Consider the following 23,277-nt stretch of genomic DNA (forward strand, 5'->3'; position numbering starts at 1 on the left):
CAGAGCAACTCAAAAATTTGAGCGCTGAGGTGTGCACGCATTTGGGTTAGTCTATTCCAGTCTTAAGAAGGATTACAAATTGGGAACTACAGCTCTACTGAGGTGTGGAGCTGCATTAATGGTTTTATATGTAATACTAAATCACTAGACCCATTCCTGGGATTGTTAAGTATCAGGCTACATTTGATTCCCCTCTTAAACAATTAAACTGAGCATCTACAATTCAGCAGAACACAAAAGAGCAAAGGCAAGTTATCAGGTGTTAAGCAAGAAAACGCCTGTATCTACACCATGTAAACAGCCTGATTTTTGCAAAGCGTCCAAGAAGGAAATCAATGCTGAGTACATTCTTAGTACTCCTTATGAGCCAAACAATATTTTAATCTCCTGTCTTCCGAGGAAAGTGGCTAACACAATCCTTCTGGAATAATTTTCCATGGAGATGTAATATGAAAAAATTATAACACACTGGAGCAGCTTTTCTAAGATGACAGTGATTTCTACTTTGAAATAGGAAGGCCACATAATTAACTCCTGGTTCCAGAACAGCTTACTCTGCAGTAGCTATGCTGGTATGTTTCCTCATGTAAACATGGACATTGATAGATTCTCATCAGATGACTAAATCCTATTTAGACTTCTCTTAATCAAGGGAATATTTTCATTCTCAATTAAAATTGACCTGAGTTCATGCTCCTATCAAAAGCAACAGTCCCTTCTTGTCCTTCAGGTACATCTGCCTGCTACTTTTCTTCTGGAAACACTTGCATTTTTATGATTGCCCGGGGATCCAAAAGAAAGAACGAAAATTAGTCCAACAAATGAAAAAAAAGATAGTTCTCATCAGGATCAATACTTGATCTGGCTGCCCACAAAGCTCAGTAAGATGAGCGCTGATAAAAGAAAAGACATCGCATGTGCAGTGAGAGTAGGGGTATCCCATTCAGTATCTGTGTGAATTTATATTGGTTGAAAGTAGTCAAACAAGTGTACCCTGGCATAATTTCCCTTTCCTTCTTCCCTTGAGATCTGCTTTTCTTTTAAAATTATAACATAAAACCTGGGGAATTCACAATTATAAAAAGAGCAAGTTATATAGGAACATTTTTTTCCCATTAGTAGTAACGTTTTGCTATCAAGATGAATTCTTATTAAATGCAAAAACTTTGATGTATGCATTAGTTCCAGAATATACATTGTCTAGTATTGTTGTTTGCAAGACAAATGATGACAGATGGGTTACATAATGCTAATACTTTGTTTTAATTTACTAGTGGACACCTACTGAGTGACTGGCTGTCGTCAGGTCTTCTTAGTCAGTTATTTTAATACAATTTGAGGTTGCATTTCTGCAAAATTGTGTCAGGCAGGGAGAACTTGAATTTAGACTCCTAACATAGGGGGCAAAGGGAGAAATGACTTTCTAGATCCCTACAGAGTCAGTAGAGGGACAAAAGCTTCTCTAGAGCTCAAGTCAAAGCAGGTGGTTAATGAGGGCACTGTAAATGACCAAAGCAATCTCTCATTTTTGCTTGTGACTCTAGAGAGAAAGACTTGACTTAACGGAAAAAAAAAAAAATTAAAGCTTGACTTTGTCATGTTAATAAAAATAACGAACGGTGTATCTTAGACCTTAGTGGAATGAGTTGCAGTCCTGGGTTTCACACTTGATTTGTTTGAAGGGATTGAATGGAAATGCAATAAGACAGAGAGAGTGATACTCATAAATCACAGGAATTAAGGATAAGGAGGAGAAGCTTTGTTTTTCAATTCAACAAGCTATATGGAGGAAAATGGAATTTCCAGAAATCCAAGATGAAATCACCTTGGAACAAACTAATCATTTTATTGAGAAAGATTCTTCCCTAGCCTTTGACCAGTGTCTCTATTGAAAGAAAATCACTAGCTAAAGCATCGTACCAGCACTTTCTGGCTTCTTGAATATTGTTCTCAGTCATCAGGAATTCTCAGATTACAATCTTGAAAGTTGGCCAACACTTGGTTAGGATTTGTATCTTTCTTTTTTTTACTATTTTTGTATGGTGTTTTTTATTAGCTGGGAGATGGACGAGACATTGATTTCCTCACAGTTCGATTTGTATTGTTTCAAACAGCATTTTCTTGGCATTATTTTTTTTAATACATTGAATAAAATGCATAAAAGGGAGTCTGTTTCTATCCATCAGTAATGAGTTTTGGGGATCTTTCAGCCTCTAGCTAGATATAAACAGGTTGACCTGAAAGCCGTGACAAAGCATTGGCTCTCACACAGAATTAACATCCATTCTCTTGTGCTGACTACATCTTCAGGATAGGCCTCGTAGCTAATGCCCAAGCACGATAAACAGAAAATCAAATTCAGACTTGCTTTCCTGCTCTGCTGAAAATGTACATGAAACTTTATTTTGTCTTGCATTAAACTGACACCAGACCAAGTACGATCTCAAATCAGCAGATATAAATATATATTTAACCTATGTGTAGCTAAAAAAGAAAAGCCATGGGTACTAGCAACATCTGTATTTTGCATACAACCAGTTGCCTCAGGCCACTAGAGGCTACTGCAGGCTAGTAGTAATACTCATTTTCCAGACTATTCTGCCATTTATTGTTTCAAAAGACAGGACATGGAAACAGGAGTTAACACACCTGATATGTTGAAGTAACTTGAAAGAAACTAAAATTAAGGACATGTCTATAAGAAGTGTCTTTGTCTACTCCAAAAGATTTCTGCCAAGAATCTGAACAGTGGCATTAATTAGAAATATAAATACTTTTTTACTAAATAGATTAATCAGACTTTGAATCACCTTGTGGTCAGGGTCTGAGAGCAAAATTTAGACTTTCTCTTTCCTAACCCTCAAAACCTCACAAAATGTTCTGGTTTGTTCCCAAACATGTGTCTAAACAAACACAGTAGAAACAACCAACTACTGCCGTGGGGTTTGATGAATCCTTCAAACCAAGGCAAATGGTATTAGACTAGAATTGGAACTCTTCCCTCACATCTATTTTGTATTTTCTTTCATTTTCATAAAGGTCATAGAGACTCAGGCCTCTGATGTCTCTGGACTCTCAGGCCTAGATGTCCTCTGTATACTGAAAGTTTTTGTTTTGTTTTACCTCAGAGGTTTCTGCACTAACATAACTTGTTATTTACAAAGAAAAAAATGTATCTACACTAAGCAGATGTATCTGGACTTAAGGAAGTTCAGCATATTTCTAGTGCACATTGGTTCCAACACACATCACTTCTGAGAACTGGACAGTAGCTTACTAACAAACAAGAAGTGAGAAAATATCATTACACTTGGTACCTGGGTGACGATTTCAGGCCTTTGACAGGTGAAAAATAAGCATAATATAAAAGTAGTAATTAGCAGCATTACCTACAACTGTTCATCAGTTCATGAAGGTATTTAACATTAGCTCTTAAAGGAGACTTTTAAAATGAGAGACGAGCTGCTGCAAAGGGAAATGGAAAAAAGGATTAGGAACTCTAAAGCTAAAGAATTAACATCAAATTGTTGCTGTGAATGTACTAGTTACTTGTTGCTTAAAGAATTTGCAACAGATTCACTTAGTAAAATAGTTTTAGAAAGTTAACCCTATTCTATTCATGGAAAATGTTGATGTTAGTGGTCACTCCAAAACCAGATTTTCTCCCTACACTGTGTTTGCACAGTTATCAGCACAACAGAGACACAACATGAGATGCCTTTGCAAACTACCGTTGTACAAGTGAATAATTCAGGAAAGATGATCGAGCAAATGCACTAGTACAAGGGAAACTGAGTCAGGCTGTACAAAGTTTCAGGTCATTGGTCCAACTGACAGCAATTATCAGAATTTATTTACAATATTTTTCAAAAACTACCTGCTTTGTTAGTTAGCTGCTGTTTCAGAGCTTTCCAGTTTCAACCTCTAAGACCAAAGTGGTTTTTCCCCCAAGATGGCTTCAGCTTATCTTGCTTTACTCCCCATTTTCGAAACCGGCTGCGTAGATAGCCCTGGCAAAATAATCATATTAGTGTACTTTCAGGCACGAAGGTTATCACCATCATAATACAGATCAGGAGAGAAACTGAACCACAACTTGTAGAGGGATTTATCACCAGCTGGACTGTTAGCAATGAATGGCTTCAGAGGAGGCACATCTCCCTCCTGTTGAAGTCCTGCTAGCAGAGGGCAACGCAAACCTCAGCCAGGCTGGTGTCCCATGCCCTGCTCTGCCCTAACAGGCCCTGCTCCGTGCTCTGCCCACTTTGGGCCGCAGGAGCAGATGGGCTCAGGGAGGTGGACACCGCGTGCTACTGGCAGCATCAGCCTGGAGAACATCCAGAGACAGCTGATGGCTGAGCTGTTCAGGATCCAAATGGAAAAATCCTACTGAACGGAACAGATGTTAGTGGTGCAGGAGGTTTGAAACAAAGGCTACGTCTGAATCTAAGTCAAGTTTTGAGTTACACTTGCTCTGATTAGGACAATAATGAATTGGCAGTCTCCAGGGCAGGAAAGCAATCCTGTTTTTTTGGAACAAGAACCTGTTTTTCAGACATTCATGAGCTGCCATTTTAGCACGTTTTAAGAATATACCGGACTGTAATCTCTGTTCCTACGAATGAAAAACCACCAAAGGAAAAGGGGCTGCATGACATTTTACCAGTAATGAGTTTGGCTTTAAAACATCGTTAACATAAATTACTGACATAAGTTTCATAAGGGTTTTCTAAGCCTTGACACTACTTACTGCAGAGCAAAGGAATGAACATCATGCTAATTCGTCTCATTCTCAGAGTACAATAGTGGCAGTTTGCTCCTCTCTTGGGCTCTCGCTTCTGGATCTTTTGGTGAACCAGGCTGGGCTGGGCTGGGCAGGCAGTGTCCTACCGCCATTGCGATGGACTTGTGGAAGTGTGTTACAAAGTAGGCTGTAGTTATGCTACACACTGGTATCTTCCAGGGAAGGTACAAAAGGGGATCAGTAGAATTGGTAGATTGTTTTATTTTAAGACTCAGACAATGAGACAGAAATGACATGGCCATCAAGTCTGCAGAAGAGCCAGGGACAGAACCTGAACTACTCAAATGTTTGTCCTGTGCCCAAAACAAGGCACACTAATTGAAGTTTGAAATTTTCAAAATTTTCATTTTCCTTGCTTTGAATTAACAAAACTATCCATGAAAGTCACTGTTATGCAGTACCATTCAGTCACACAATAGAGAAGAATGATTCTTCAGTATGAATTTGTGACTGAGTTTGAAGCTTGCATTTTTTTGTCATTTCAAGTTACATGAAATTCTGTTCTGCTCTGTGAAGATTTTAGTAGGTCAGTCATTACAATTAACCTGGGAAAAAAGAGCACATACAATGGTCTGCACTGTCTTGTTTGTTTCAGATAAAAAAAACTTGTCAGCAAAAATTGTATTTTTGATGCAAATGTATTCTTGTGCAACTCCATTGCAATGGAGATGAGACATTCTTCCACAAGAAAAAGAGGAGCTTGCCCAGTAGATAAAAAAACCCAAGACATTATCTTAAAACAAGAAAAATAACTAAAGTATCTGGTAGAATTAAATCATGCAGAGAAACTCTCCAGTCAAAACAAAGTTGTCCTTTTGTAAGTTACTTTGTTAAATTTAAAAACAGAGCTTATGTTGTCTCAATTCTTCTTGTTGTTTTAAATATCAACTTCAAAGAGCATTAAATATAAAGTATATCTTTTGATTTCAGTTACTGAACATAAACAGTACATGGAAATCAGTAAGAAGATTGGGCTGAAGGGAAATGTAATTTCAAAGATCTAGTGCACACCAGCATGCAACGAGAGGGCTTCTGTTTTGTTCGTATGGGTTACTGAGAATAGGATTCTGTTCTGGGGCTTCCTTTTCCTTTATGTGGGACTTGCACAAGTTGGAAAGACAGTTTTCAACCCCGGGGAATGACAGAGCAATTTCATCCTACTTCATTCTCTCGGGAAGTCCACCTCTATTCTGCAAGGTGCTCAGGCACAAACAACTTTCAGATGTAGCCATCAGCACCTAACTAATGTCCCACTGTCCTCACTGTGCCCTAAGCTTGTGCTGAAACACTTTGCTGAAGAGGGACAAACTTAAGCATGTGCCTAACAATTTTTCAAGCTGGGATAGATTCCAATGTAATCTGTTATAGCTCCCTGAAGGCTAATTCATAGCAAATTTGAGTGATAACATTCATATTATAAAATGAAAACAGATCTAACTTAAAAATTTTGTGATGGTTTAATCTTTGCAGTGTTGTGTCAAAATAGGGGTAATTATTACAGGCAAAACTGGAGAACTGGTGATGAAATAAATTTTTATTTCTTGTTGAGTTTTAATCTCAAAGTATGATACTCTGCTTCTTGCTAGAATATATGCTGGTGGAAAGAAAATTTCCAGTGTTAGCACTGGACTTTTCGATAGTAGATCACATAAAGGATGGTAGTAATAATCCTGAATTCAAACATCTTAATAACCAAATTCCTTAGACTGTTATAATGATTAATTCTAGGGTCTCCATAAGGGGGGAAAAAATTGAAATAAAACACCTTAATCATAAGTCATTCAAATGGCAAATGTGAAACAGATTCAAAACCTTATATCCATTTCTTTTTGGTGTTATGTGAACAGTCCTCTCATCTGGAGAGGTTCCAGATACAGCAGCTATGATAATCGTGTAAGTCATGGACATATTAATAACTGTAACTGCATAGTCAGCCATTAGGAGCATCTCATATTTTAAGAGGTGACAAAGGGGTTTGAGAGTCTTAGTACTTAGAAAGACGATGTTTCTGAAAACCACTAATAACTTTTTAAAATGCAGATGGATAATTATAATGCATTTATAGTCATACTATACAGCTAAAATTTATATTATACTTTTGTAGACAAGGTTATCAAAAAGGGTATGTGAACTGACTTTTAGTAAAAGTTGTTTAAGGGCTAGATATTTACATTCTGAAATTATTTAATCTTCACCCCTACAGACCTACCTGTGTAACTTTAAGCAGCCATTTCAAGAAAACTTATCCACATTTACACGGCTCCCACACCCTTTGATGACTCTTTAATCTCTGAGAGGGTCAGAGAGAAAAGCTTTTTCTACATCATACAACAAAAGGAAAATTAAGAATTTGTAAAACTCTTCCACGTTCTAAAGACATGGAAGAAAAAGTTCCTGCTGAGATGGTGGCTGCCAATTTACCCTGGTTTTCCAATGTCATTCCCCAGCCTCTGCCCACTTTCAAGTGACTTTCAGACTTCAGCACTGGTAATATGGGTACTAGTGCTGCCAGTTAGTTAGTGATTTTTATTGTGGTGCTACATCAATCATGAAAATAATGGCAAAATCCAACTGTATGGAAGATCTTCACATGCCATTACTGTTTACCACCTTTATAAGAGAGTACCTCTTACCACACAAATGTGTATCCCCAAAGTGAACCTTTAGGATCTGAAAGTAAAAGAATAGTAACAGTGCTATGGAACAACTTGTCTGTTATAACGTTCACTGACTAAATCCCATCTATTTAGTAATACTAAAGAAAAAATATGAATACAAAGCAATGTGCCAGCACAGCATTAGAAAGGAGAAGAGCAGTGGCATGTATTAGTCATTGAGGTTAGATGTTTGGCTTTCATTAAAATTAGAGGAATGAGGAAACTGGAACTGCTTCTTCAATACAATCCCCCAGTTAAGTCAAAACTCACTGAGAGGCAAAGAATTTAAAATAATGTAATGTTGTAGCAGAACAAACTTACAGTAATGAAGTAAACCAACCTTTTGTTAACAGTGATCCTTATTTACATACTTGGATCAGCATAAAGGAATTGTTAGTAATTTGTATGAACACGTTACCCTACATCATTAGGTTTCAGAAACAGTTTCCAACCCAATAGAAAGAGTAAAACTTTAATCACATTCAGCTGAGTTCAGCCCAATGTGGGAGGAAAATTTCATGATTATTTCTGTTGGCCCAGGCACAGGTGCCTGGAAAACAGATTAAATAGATCCACTGAAACATCATTTGCCCTTATCAATGCTGAAGGCCCATACTGCATATTCCTTAACTACCAATATTTTCCAGTTTAAGTTAGATGACTGAAGCTCTTATACAGCTTTAAAAATCTCATCTTCTTCGTTCTTTATTCTACTTTTTACTTCCTCAGAGCAAATCTCTCCCTCTCATTGCTGAGAGATTCACAATATCCAAAATTTCTCATACTCTAAAAATTTGTTCTACTTAGTCAGTTGTCAAGAACATATTTTAGTACTTCCTGATTTCCTTCAAATACCATCATGAATAGTGAATGCCCATATTCCCTTTTGAAATGTCATTATTGTTCATATAAAATAAAAAAAAAAAAATCTATTTTTTGGAGACTATTGCATTTTCTAGTCAATTTGTACTGTCTCATTTTCCATCATTTGTCCCGAGTAATCACATTGCTCAGCCCTGATTAACTTGATTCATAGCTTTTAACCTATTTTAATTGTTTATAATTGATTTTCATGTCTTATTAATCATGAAAGTTATCTCCTATATATTGATCTCAAACCTCCGTTCTTCACTAGTTTTCTGCCTTAGTTCAAGAATTTGAATGTTTTACAAAAGATGGCAGTGTCATCTCTGGGACTGATGGCCTTGTTATTTGGAAATGCTTTGGGTCTTTTTTTTTCCTTTAGAGTGCAAATTCCTTGATCATTTTCCAATTCTTTGTGTTTTGTTTTTGGGTGGTGGATTTGGTCTTCTGGACAGGCTTCCAGAATGTGGGAAGTTTGTGGTTTGCATAGATGGCCTGGAAAAAGTAATGTGGCAGAAAAGTTACAGAGACCCCTGGGGGCTGAACTGAAGTCTTATGGTAAGACACGAGCGAGAGCGATTCTGATGCTCGTCTAAAGTACTTTGGGGTCCCAAATGGCCCTGGAACAGCTTGAATACAAGAAATTACATGTATGATTGACAGGCGTATTTTCTACCCTCCCCCCAGCTGTGCCAAGTGCAGCTGATGCTCTTTTCCAAAGAATCTGAAGAACAAAGTTCTCTAAATTGAAGACGATGTCTCTGTTTCTATCTATTGTCTCTGGATAAAGGAACATTTTCAGCAACTATTATTTAAGATCATTCAATGAATACTTAATTTAAATATTGTTTGTTTGCAAACTCCTCACAGATTCTGCATGAGATTCAGAACTGGAACACATTCTCTGTCCCTTAACTGAATGGCCCCCATTTTCTGCTTGCACTCAGAACTTGTTCTATTTCTCACAAATAAATTTTATTTTCTTACCAGAGGTAATTTTGGATGTATTTATGAATCCTGTCTTTTAGAAACTCCATGGATGACATAGGCTCAAAGGAGTCCATAGCCAAATTAATGAAGGACAAATGTACAAATGTTTTCCCTTTCTATTTCAATACCCCTTGATAATAAACCCTTTTCCTGAATAATCAAGAACAGCATATTTGCGTTGTACACTGAGCAGTTAATAGGGAATCGTTCAGCCTTTTTCCCAAAACACTCCATAGCACTTTAACGCCTCTTATACTTGGATTTCTTTTTCAAAGCTTTTATTAAAAAAAATATATCTGTGACAAGTAGTGTTTTCAGAAAAGAAAAGTTGTATACCCAGATCAGTTGCAGGCAGCAATGTTCAAACACACTGTGGCTTTAATATCCACTTGATTTATACACCTTTCCTCAAGGACTCTACCTCTTGCATGACGAATAAGCAAAGTTTCTAGTGGTTTTATTCCACTTACGATGATAATCATGAGGCAGAGGGCAAGTGCTAACCAATCACAGCCAACATTATTGTTTAATTACTGGGTTTCTAATAAACAGACTTCAGATTTGCTCTCTTGAAATAAAATAGCATGATTTAAATAAACAAACGCAACAAAACATTAGTAAATGTCATAAAAGCCACACATTCTCTCAGTCTTACTCAGTCTTAGAGTTACGCATTCCAGTACTGAAATCAACATAACAAGTCTTTTCTCTCTGTTTGTCATTTTACAGTTTTGACAAGTAAACAACGCTTAAGTAGAGAAATGTAAATATTAAGAAGTCTGGTTTTGCTATTGAGACTGGGAAAGAATCAGATTTGCTAAATCAGGACACAATCACAGATACTAAGTTGCATGGTGTCTTGTACTGAAAGCTGAAATGGCCGTTATAATTAAATGTGACACTTGATCACTGGAAAAAACCCATGCCTGTGAACACAAGGGCTATCCAAAGAAGAGCCTAAGAACGTGCCGGTGTAGCAGAGAGAGTTAACTGAGAGCCAGTAGGGCCCACCCAAAGAGAGATTTTGCAAGTGGGAGAGTGAGTCACAGAGCAGGTACAGAAGTGAATTTGCACATTGGCCCAAAAGGAGGGTAAGTGAGAGAGACTTGAAAATAACTCACACACACAGAAGCAAACCCAGTGCAGCAAAAAGTTAAAGGAAATCTTTCATTGCACAGTATTGGACTGCAAAGACAATACAAAATTTCAAAGTCCTATGGGGACCAACATACAGTCATTTAGTGGTACTAAAGAGAGAAAATGAAGGGGTAGCCATAGAGTAGGATAACCCAGTGGTAGCTGCCTGGGCTCAAGTAAAACACCTCCCACATTACTAGAACAGCAGGTCTAGCAGCAGCTCGCTACATCCTTGGAGAATATGCTTGTAATATGTCACCGTTTGACACTACAGGCTGTCAGATATAAGGACGTGGTGTGCCTCCCTCTCTCTCTCTCTCCAGGCTTTTTTGGGACTCTGATATAGCTGTTCACTCTGGCTCGGAACAGCTCAGTGGGGTATTAACTCTGGCTGGTGTGTGCCTACAAGGAGGTTTCACTATTCTCTTTGGACACACCTGTGTAGAAGCAGGTACAGTTGTACGTATGTCAGGTTCAAGTGGACAAAACCAAATACTTTCTCATTTTTATATATATAGATATATTTTTAAAGCAATACCCCAGAGAATTTTTATTTTGTGTAGAAAATTTATGCTTTTTGTTGAATATTTTTTAACCAAAAAACCTCCCCAGAATGACAAACGAGTCAGATCTACAAATTAGGCTTTCTTTGCGGAGAGACACCAAAGCACTCAGAGGCTTGATCAGTACTGTACCCAAATGTCTAACATTAGCCATTTTCAGCTGCTCCTCACAGCTTCACTAGAGATTTTTTTCAATGCCACTTTCATTAAAATATGGTGAAATTACATTAAGTTTTAATTCCTCTAGGAAAAACATAATAGTTTGTGCATTTTAACCTTATATATACTTTTTATTATTTTTATATCATTTCACAATGTAGTAATGTCACAAAATGTTTTATTCCTGTTGTTATAATGAAAGAAGAGTTGGAAAATTGCTATTTCATACTGAGTGAAACAATTATCTTTTTTCGACACTGAAGGTTTTATGTTTGGGTTTTTTTTTCAATTAGTTTGGCATTTCCCTAATAATCAGTTTAATTTGTACTGTAAAGTAAAGTATAGCATGTAGTATTAAATGTCAAATTATATTTTTTTGAAAATTTCTATTTTATATCTAAATAGAAACATCAAAACGGTGATATTTCTTGTAAAATAAAAAACTGAAGTTTTGGTCAGCTTTACACTTCCATTTATCAAACACCACCACAGTAACTGAACGGTAAAGTCACCAACTGTCCACACGAAGGTAAGACTCCATGCAAAGAGCCCTGGCTGTTTCAGCTCAGCTCATGGGTATGTTCGTAATTTTAACTTTGCAGGTCCCTAGTTTGAATTCAGGTCAAATGCCAGTTTGTAGAAAGACTTGTAGCAAGGCAGGAGAGAAATGACACCTACTCCACGCTTCCTTCTGACTTGGATTTGGAATTGGAGTGAACCTTCTGTTACTGCCAGCTTGTCTTAATGTGGCACCATCAAGGTTCTCTAGAAATATGGTATCATGTGTGGGTCAGGCTTTTTTCTCTGCTATTTCTATCAGTGAATTGCTTTTGTACAGATTTCCATATTCTAGACTGTATTAATTATTCATTACATAATTTCTGTGAACAGTTCTTGGTATCTCAGTCACTGTTCATTTTGACTGGACATATGGGTCACAAGCATCCTTGATTAAGTAACCGTGTCACTTAGTATCAGCTACTCGGAATAAACATGAGTCTGAATTAGAAATTCACCCTTCGTGACTCTACTGTGATATTTCTTTTAAAACTATAGGAACAAAACTATAGGCTGTTGTGCTGCCTCTGTGATATAAGTGTTTGTCCAGAGTTCAGAATTCTAACCATTAACTTTTGTTACATACAAATAATATCAGATTGTGAACAGGTTTTCCTATATAGGATTTAGGAGAAAACTGACTATCAGTTGGATTCATGGAAATATCTGAAACATGACAAGTACTAAATGCTGTCTAACAAACTTTTATATGACATGTTGAATTTTGAAAAAAATGACTTGATTATTGAGTAGTAGTTTTTAAGATTTTTACCTGTTTTTTTACTTACAAAGACTTTCTAATGGCTCATTCACTTTGGATATCTTATCACATGCTTTATTTGATTTGTAATATAAACAGGCAGGTCACAGAGCTACAGGATAAAAGAATGATGTTAAATAAATGTGTGCCACACGAGACAAAAAAAAAAAAATATGTTACAGAGCAGAATTTAAGAGGAGAACAATGGTACTGTATACCCAAATACTACTAGGCTTGGCGATGCACAAAGGGAACAACAACCCTGCTCTCCCTGCACAGAAGGATGACTGGAATTGACCCCGATCCAAGATCAGCAGTCAGGCATGTCACCGGAAACTTTTACATAACTGTGTGACAGATGTCAAAGAGCATACACGGGATGAATGCATCCTAAGAGTCAGGATAAGCTGCAGTTATAACTGACGTGTGGTCCTTATGCTTCCCAGGATTAAATAAAATGAGTTGCAGGGTGTGCTCAGTCATTGCAGCGCACATTCACACAGGCTCTCTCATCTTTATTCCCCTTTCATGCAATTTAACACTGGAGCTCTTACTGTGTGTACTTTCAACTGGAGAAAAACTGTTGTTCATTCCAGATTTTAAGATCTCTTTTTGATTGATCCACTTTGATTGTTTTTACCACAAAACCCCAATGTAACAGGGAATCAGTCACCTGCAATAAAATATTGCCATCTCCAGGAAGCAGTTATTCTGCACCTGCAAAGCTTCCCATCAGCATGCTAAAAATCAAAAGAACAACCTGATGAACTCGGGACCATAAAAAAGTAACGATACAGACAAGATCCTAGGAATTATGTCCTATATCATGAGAAATGCCTGAAAATGTTTTACAAATTAGAATTGTTTAATAGCTTACGCAAAATTATGGTATTTCCTAAACCTGCCTGAAATATAAGAAGTGTGAATGAGATTATAATTAATATTGACTCAATTTCAAGATAGAATTTGAAGCTCTATCTTGCTTTTACCCACTGTCAATAGCAAACTGATCAAGGAACAATAACTTCAAAATAAATTGACTAGTCTGTTGCATTGGCCAGTGAATTAACCTGCACTACCACCCCAGAATTCTTTGTGGAGCAAATCTTTCTCATTCCTAATAGGAACAAATAAGAAGAGACAGTGCAGCAATAGAGCAGCAAAGGACTGGCTGCTTGTAGCAGGAGTACTTAAAAGAATGCAGAAGATGAAAATGCAATATGAAGTTTAAAACTTGTCTTGATCTAATGCTTTTACTATTTTATGTCTTATCAGTAAGACTGATTTTTTTTTACTTTAATGCTGCATTTCACAAATAAAGTGGGGTGGACTTTTTAGCTTTGCAAGAAAAGTTAGACTTGATTTACTTACGGCGTTTAAAGCTGTCAACAATGGTTTTCATTTGAGACAGCAGAAAAATCCCAGTATTGCTAAGTCCTGAACACTGGACCTGGACACTTGGAGTAAGTCTGGGAAGCTGACAATTGTTTTTTAAGACTCCCCAAAGACTCAGGCACATGCACACCCTTTGAAAACAATAGGGAAACTGTCTGAAACCCTCATACAAGTGGCAGATGAATTTCACTGTGTGAAAAATCTAAGTCTTATGGAAAGAGATACAGACCTAGGTTAACTAAATGTCCCCCACCCTTGCTATACTCCACTGAAATCTCCCTCTTAGTTTGAAAAAAGGTCATACAACAGAAAGGTAGGATTGTAGGAAACAAACATTTTTTCCTTAGGCTAAAAGTTACAAGTTTAGCATGGGCTGAAATTCCAGAAGTTTTTGAATTCTAGCCAAGCCTCCTGCTTGCAGTTCTCTATGTTACTGTAGACAGACCATAACACTCATGTTATGGTCAATGATGGTTCATAATCAAGCAATACCTACTGTAGATAACAAAACTAAAATAAACATCAAGAATCTCTACGTTTTCATCACCCTTCCATCAACTGTAACAACCGAGCTGGTCCTAAGTTTGTTCATGGCTGAAACTAAACTGCCTATATTATACACACTCTTTTCCTCCCAATGTGCTACGCCAGGAAGCCTCAAATTAGCCTTTTAGCCCTCCCATCCCATTCATACATATGCTGAGCAGCCTGTAGCTCTCTCATTACCATTGCCCCATGTGTTACATGTCCTCTGTCACACAGCAGGAGACAGACTGAATTGTGGCATCGTTTCCCAACAGCACCGTTATTTCAGGCAGTCCTGTATATGGCAAATGATGTTTATTAGGCTTGTGGGTAGTAGGAATATCTAAAGCCTTCAATGCCCTTGAGAAACATGGACGAGAAAGTGTCTTGTGAAAATGATATTAGGTGAAAATAAGCAGGAGTGGCCAATTTGAAATCCAAAGGAGTTCAGCTATCTGCTCCAGTGGAGCTGGAATTTCAGCAATGGCCTACGAATATAAATCATATAAACTGTTATATTCCCAGGCTCTGTGCTCTCCCTCTGTGCAGACACTCCTGGTGGAGATGAAACAATGCTAAATTACTTAGGGCTCTTTCTTTTTTAACAAACATATCCACATCTCTCCCTGTGAGCCTTCCCCAACGAGGTAGGGAAAAAATCAATGTTGTAGATGTGGCCTTACATGTATAGCTCCTCAGTGCTTTGGTGATCAAAGATACATCAAGGCCTGACCTTCCTGGTTCCTCATACTCACCTGTCACTGGCCCACCATACTCAGTGACCTGATGTCACTGTTGTTACGGTACCTGCATAACATTCTTTGTGCCTACAGAGACATTTGTCTTGTACTACACAAATCCATGCAAAGCCATGTAAACAGCTGAAAGGAGCTTCCTTTGGACTTCACCTTAGAAAACCCTGTTACTCAGTGGGAGTGGGAGGGTACTGAGGCCTCCTCACTTCACTATAACTTAACTTTGCCTCCCAAAGGAGACAACAAGTGCCTAACAAGAAAGGTCTCTATGACCTTGGGGGAGAAAGGAGGGTTGTAATGTTCTACATGTAATGCCAAAAAGCAGAGGGGTAGATTTGTCTCCCTTATCTGTGAAGATAAAGATGAGATAAGATGAGATGAGATGAACTTGCCTTGGCATCTTTTATGTTTTTTTAAAGCACTTACCCCTCCACACTTCAGCTGGATTACTATTCCCAACAGAGTGTTGTGAAACTATTCAGATAAAATATTTAAAAGTGTAGATCTGGCAATTTTATGTTGTGAGTTCAGAAACCTTTATTTAGGTTCTACCTTTTATTAACCTCTGGGGTTATTATTAACCTTCTGTCCCTAATGACATTATCTTGCATCAAAATAAAACCAAAGCTTTTTACTGGGAGCTGTGCTATTTCTCACGACTTGGTAATGCTAATGTTTAAATTCTGAGCCCTCTTACTGCTGATTAAACCTCCAAAGACTACAGCAGAATTTCCGCTTCACTGCTAGAAAAGAAGAAAACCAGCACAGTTTGTAGCAAAGAGATCACTTGAAGAATGTACGTAAGGTTACTGCATTTATGAATAAAGCAAACCATTATCATTTTTAATAGGAATTAAACAGCTAGAGGGAGAAGTAGGGCAATGCTGTGATCAGTGCAAAGGAAAACAATCTAACCATTTTAATTAACTGTATTTTAATAGCTTTAGTTATAATTGAATAATTTAAATACCAAGGGAAATAGTTAAATCTCCTAAAAGCCTTCTTTTTATTTACATTTTAAATACAGTTCATGAAGAAGGGATGGCACTGTGAAGGCTTAAAATAAATGGGTGGGGGAAAGCCTTACTAATTTCTGGAGCTGCTGGACCAACAGGAAAAATTTATGGGATCTTAGTCATTTCTCTCTGCAGGAACCCCAGTCCAAACCCTAATATATTTTCTACTTTTCTCCCTGTTTCCTCAAAAGATTACACAATCTGTGGTACTATTGCCCTTGACTGTTATAACCACAAAATGTACAGGAAGATACATATAAAGCAAGGATCATCTAATCCAATTTTTTTTTACATAGGCACTAGTGAAGAGGATCACTGCAGAAAATAAAACTATTGGTCAATGCAGACTCTCATTTCGACAGATTACAATGAACTGACATGTACATATTTATTTTATATATAAACCCCAATAGCACTCATAAGCCGAGCCCTTCCCTACTATACTTCTCATGTCACCTGTAATGATGGAGATCATTAACTTACGTGGACAATATTGCGGGGATTTACTGTTTTGCAGAGTTAATCTGTTATGAGGCTCGTGCTTCCTCTCACACAGACTTTACTACTTCACTTGTTTAGATGCATTACAGCAGTTTAAGTGAGAGGGGCAGGAGTCCGTGTCTCTGTCACCCCATCGGTCTCTGAGACACAACACCATCCACTGAGCCCACCGTCCTGCCCGCTACAGTGGCCAAAGGCAAAAATACCTTTTCAGGGTAAACACACAGTGATATCTCTTGGCATTCAGCAATTTTAGCAGTTTTGGGACTTCTGAGCTAGAGGAAATATTTCTGTGTTTAAATAATACAAAAAATACAAAACAGAGTTTTCTTCCTGTAATGTGTCTACATGACTTTTTAAAATGATGTAAACTTTTAATGTCCAAAGTATCCTATGGTGAAGGCTCTCTATCATATCTCTTACAGTAAGAAACATTGTCTTTTGCTGTTTTGACCCTGCTATTACTTGAGGCCAGTTAGTTCTTGTATTAGAAGAGACTGTAAAGGATAATTTTCCAGTCACTTCACCATGCTGGTTGGGATTTAACGAATCTCTGTCATATCCCCTCTCACTGATTTAGTTTCCAAACTGAAGAATCCTAGTCCATTTAATCTTTTTTTTGAAAGCTCTCCCAAACCTTTGCTCATTCTTTCACATACCTCTGCTTCTCTAGTTCTCCTAAAACTTTTTCAAAAACAGAGGAACTGTAACTGCAGACACTATTCTGTTCACACATTTTTACCTCAGCAAAATAATGTTTCTGGATTTTTTTTCTCTGCTGCTTGTTTATTTTTTTTTAAGATTGTATTTAAATGTATTTAAGATTGTATTTAAAATATAGAATGCATTATGGATTTACAACATTTGGTAAGGACAGAGACAAAAGGTACCAGTAACACTATACATGGAAATAATTAAAATATATGTATGAATTAAAATATCTGCATATTCTTATTCAAAATATGGAAACCCAAACACAATCAACTTAGGAATGGATCTTACTACTTTTTTACCAGATGTTATTAATGACAATATTGACTAAATGAGATTTCAGTGAGAATAGAGAGTTACTTAATGGAATTATTTAGTAAGCGTTCAAAAATCCTTATCCAAATGTCACCCTATAAATTTTGATAGGCTCAGATTTCTAATTCTGGCTCATTCATTTCTGGAAATATAGAGAAGGATATTGAATCTCAGTGTTATTGATTTTGGTTGGTGTCTGAAATGCATTAGGTGCCTCACAGGCAAGGAAAGAGTTTGGAGTCTGTCCCAAATTGCTTCCAACCTAAACATGCAAATTTGATTAAGAGGTTGGAGGGTGAATCCAATGTAAAAACAAGATGATCAGTCTGGTGTGGTTGACATTGTGCATTAGAGGACACTTGGCAATTTTGTAACTTTTTCAATTGAGTTCTTCTAGACGTTCTCACATCTTTGACTCCTAAAGACATTAATCCCTCATAATTATTAAGGTTAATGTTATCCTCAGCTTTAGTTTTCTTTCCCTCATTGTTGGAAAAGCCATGACACACCATCTTGCTGTAGTGAAGTTTCATTGCTGTTTCTGTTTCATGTTTAACAAGATAAACAAAATTGACATTTTATGTATCAATTCTGAATTCCACTGGTCAACAATGCACTCGAACTATTTACTTTTCATTTTGAAATTAATTCCGAATATTTTTTTTTGTCTTTTAAATCCAAGTCAGGTTTTGTTTCTGAAAGGTAGAGAGAGAGAAGGCCAACAGTGGAGAATTATTATAACTTGGTAATACCATATATGACAGAGAAAACATCCAGGATCAAGTCCTTCCCAGAGCTGGACAGCACTAGGAGGAATAAGGATGTTCAGCTGGTCTTTGGATGGGAATTTTCACACTTACAAAAGATGATCAGAAAGCCCCTGCCAGAGGGGGAAAGCAATTTTAAAGGACAGTATCACTTTGGAGTTATCACAGTAAGGAGAAGAAGAGACCATGAAAAATGTCAGCAGGAAGAAATTCCATATTCTGGAAGTGAGAAAGTAGAGAGGGAGAAATCTTGAGTTCCTCTCAAGAGTCTAACATTTGTACAAATAATATTTAAAAAGTGAGTAAATTGAGACAAGAAAAAAAGATAAGAACACTATATTGTTTATCATCTGCCTATGTATATTAAAATAATTTTGACAGCAAACCTGTGCAAACCCCAGCTATGCATATGAACTGCAGACAAAGCTGCCTCTACATTTGGAGCTTTAGGAAGATCTACATTTATGCTGCTAAGGAATATGGAAATGACAAGTCAGCAGTAATCCTGGGGGCCAAGGATTTCTAAGGATATGACAACATGTAGCCCACATCTCAATCAGGTCATGACATTCTACCAATTACATTATGCATATAAAAACATGCACAGCCAAAAAGTGTGGAGGATGTGGTTTAGCTAAAGTGTAAGTGGAGGATGCAGTTCAGCTAAATAGCTACTGTTGATTTATACAACTCGGAGGACAAACTGAGTTTGACATTTTAATACAGATGCCATAGGTCTCTGACCCATTTTGCAAATCCGCAATGCACTATCTTATTGATTAAAGTTCTGCAATCTTCCCCTTCTTTCCCTCCTTCAAGTTGCTTTGGGTATCACACAATACACTTGTTAGAGATCTGGCCTAATCCCTGATGACACATCTGGTAGGTGTGGGTGGCACTCATTAGAATATGCTCTCCAATAAATGATCTGCTGAGGTTCTGACAAAATGAATGCTTATTTTCGTTATCAGTCACTTACTCCCTGCCACTTCAAATGCACGTCCTCCAAGGAATGGCTTCAATCCAAACTGACATCTGAATTACAGTCAAGTGTGATGCCAGATTTTAGTTGTTAACGTGGAAGCACATACGTAAAAGTGGAAAACAGAAATAGCTATTTACAATACAGAAACAGCATCAAAGGTGAGGGCAACGAAAAGAATAGTGTAATTAAGTACATAAATAGAGGGTTTGCAAGAAAAAGACCAGAAGAGAAAAAGGGTAAGAATACATAGCAGCAGTAGTTTGAAGAGCCTAGCTAGGGACAGCCTAACGGAGTCCCATCTATCAGTGTGAGCAAAGAACAGAAATAGAGTGATAAGAGATAACTGGCTTCATTACTGGATTGTCCAGCAATCTGTTAGCAATATGTACAGCTGATTTAATGCAAAGTCTACATCTGTCCTTCTAAAGCTTTTCAGTAACCAGGAGACGGATGCAAAGAAAGGATAATCAAGGGGTTTGTCTGTAGATCTGTAGTTACCATTAATAGGAGAAACTGGACATTCTGAAAATAAGTATATGATTCTTTCTGACATGAGACTAAAAGTAATGAAAGAATGTTTACAGTGTGACTCTTTCTCATAGGGGAGAAAAAAATATATATGATCTAAGCTATATGACAGATGTCAAGAAGACTGATGAGTGGGTTAGGAAGATCCTTTTAATGACATGCTTGCAGCAGCTGGAAACAACTTGTCAGACTAAAAGCAATTCTTTTAACTGCAGACCAGCCCAAGGAAATGGAAGTTCTGCCTTGGAAAATACAGAGGGGAAAAAGATTTGCCTTACCACAAGCAAACAAATCACTTTATTAACAGGAGAGCAAAATTTACAGAGTCAAAATTTTCATTTTTATCATCTTCAGAGTTCAGGGTGTAGTGGTACATGTTAGGCTGTACCAGTCAAATGCTTTGGACCATGATATTTTACTTTTCAGCAATAGCCACGCACTGCACCTATGCTTCAAATTTCCCAGTGAGTAGACAGGTAATACTAGATCCTACAGTTTTAGAAAGCAAGGAATAGAGAGACTACAGGACTTGCCAAGGTCATACACCAATTTAACCAAATCTCCTGAGTCTCATTCAATGCCCTAATTACTAGATATTCCATTGCCCTTTGCAGTGAAACATGAGGTTTACCTGGTGTGCTTTTGTGTTTGAGTTAAGAAGCCACACAAAGTTTCTTACAATATAAGCCAAAGAACATGGGAGGGAAGAAAGCAGAGGAGAAGGGGATTTGTACCATGTTCCTTCATGAGCCAGGGTGCAATGCTCAGAGAAACTCCTAAGACACTTAAAGGAATAAAATTAAGTAGGGCTACTGTAACCTCTAGAGAGTATTCACAGTGGGGTAGTAATTGGACCATTTGACTCAGATACAGCATGAAAGCTGAGATCTTTCTTCACATTTTAATTGTTCTTTTTAATAAGGACTTAGACTGTCTACCATGGTAAACAGACTAAAATTCTGAGTCCTTAGTTAATTCTGTTTACTTCCATTTTTCCACCGTTCCAGCTGCAGTTGGTGTTTAACTCGATTTCTTTTCCTACTTGATAGTTTAATGTTGCAACGCAATCTTAAACAGATGGCTGCACTTCAGAGACAGGTGACTTCCCCAGAAAGGTCGGCAGTAACACACAATACTTGGAGATGGAAACAATTATTTAAATGTATTCTTTTCTTTAAAAGAAAGCAAATGCATGATTTCTGCAGACCCTTTTGCAGCGGTTTTATTCTGAAGCCTCTTCTCACCTCGTATTTCAGGAGCTTTGCTTTCCTTCAGAAAGCAAAGTTTTCATTCCTTTCTCATAACATGTTTTTCATTTTTTAGTAAATGCTGGAGCATTCAACACAGATCAAGGCCTTCTTATGCTGATCTCTGCACAGGCTCTTCTCTAAAGAAGTACAAGTAATAGGTAAATAGATCTTGAGAATTAAAGGATTTATTCAAGGCAATGTAACAAATCAGCAGTGGAAGAAAACGGACCTGAAATATCTCACTTTAGGCAATGAGTTATAGATACAGATATTAGAAATTTGCAGCCAGTATATCTGTACTATAGACCTGAAATCAAGTCCAGAATGCAGTTTTCTTCTAATTTTTTCTTTTTTCTTTTTTTTTTTTCTCCTGGAAAAGGACACAAAATAATTTAAAGTCTTTTTTTTCCAAACAACTTCTTGGTTTGCAAATTAGTATCTTCACCAATTTATTCCTTTTTATTTTTTTTTTTAAAGAAAAGGACTACTTTAGCTTGGGGAAAGTAAATAAAAGCTCCATGGTTAGATCTGTATTTTAATGGCAGTCTCTGTGCCAAAAATGAGTCTGACATCACAGCTATGATCTATTATTATGTACCACTGAAAGTTCATTAGTTTAATGTGTAAAACATAGCTTAAAATGTGACAGGAAGTGACCACAAAGTACTTAATGAATCAAGTCAAGCTGGACTAAATGCTACTGTAAACAGCATAAAAATAAATGTTCTGAAAATTAAACCCTGCTTTCTTACTTAGCTTTGGGGTTTATTTTAGTTTGTTGTCATTCTTGTGTAGCGAACATTTCTTTTGGGGCAAAATCCATTCCCTAATAAGTTTACATAATGTATATTTGCAATCAGAGAATGATAATGCAGAATGACTTTTACTATTTAATAAATGGAGTCCTTCTAGCTGGTTATCATTTCAGATGTAAAATTTTCTTGACCTCAGGCAACGTATCTCATTTACAGATTGCAGCAAGTGGAAGATGAGTCCTGTGGTCATATTACAAGATGTAAGTTGTGGAGCTCAAGGTCTTATTCCAAGCTATATTATGTTATTCCTATGTGAAAATAAAGAAGTCAAAAGATCACATTTTTAAGGACTAATATTAATTACCTTTATAAATGGAATTTTTCTGAACTGGAATATGAAGAGTAGATATTGTATATTTTAAATAGATCTCACAGTAACTGGGAGTCAGTTAATGCTACATTTTTATGAAAGAGGTAAATGTGTCTGACATATATTAGCCTGTTTCCAACAGAAGTGGGGAAGTATAAATCGCATTGTGCGAAGTAGAAAGTACAGGAACCTCTTACTCTGCTGTGCTGCATCACGTATGTTCAACGAGTTTGCGTGTTTCTCTGTAAACCACCTCAAGTCCTATGAAACCAGAATAATCTGCTGTTTCCGCTTTGAGTAAAACAGTCACCAACATCTGAGAAGTGTTCAGTTCCTCTAGCGTTGACTACAAGAGGTTATACATAACCATACCCTACCTCATTAAACCATACATCAGATTTGCAATAATTCAGTAATACTAAGGTACACAAACTGGTCTGAGTATTTATGAGGCACTTCTTTATTTAATTCAGACAGATTTTCTAGTTCTGAATCACATACCAGCATAAGTATTTTCCTAGATCATTATTTAATAGGGTTAAGTTACATTGTGACGAAGTAAGGAGTTGCATTGTCAGTAAGTACTTAATCTTCTTTACCGACATATATATAATGCAACTTCTAGGACACTCATTATTCCACAGAACACCCAACTTCACTACTACTAGTTTAATTTTTACCCTCAAACAGGTTTGCAAGGATTTTATCTAATATAAAAATGACTGAAGTCAATAGGAAGATTCAGAATAATCAGCAAAATACAAGGAAGAGCTTTTATTCACATTATTTTTCCCCTTTTTTCCACATGTAAAGGAAAATAGCCATTAACATAAGCTCGATTATGCTAGCTGATTGGTAGAGGCAAGAAACAGTGATATGCAGTTTTGAGCGTGATGATTATTTGATGGGATT

The sequence above is a fragment of the Calidris pugnax genome, unplaced genomic scaffold (genome assembly GCF_001431845.1).
Source record: "Calidris pugnax isolate Ruff unplaced genomic scaffold, ASM143184v1 scaffold196, whole genome shotgun sequence".
Lineage (NCBI taxonomy): Eukaryota > Metazoa > Chordata > Aves > Charadriiformes > Scolopacidae > Calidris > Calidris pugnax.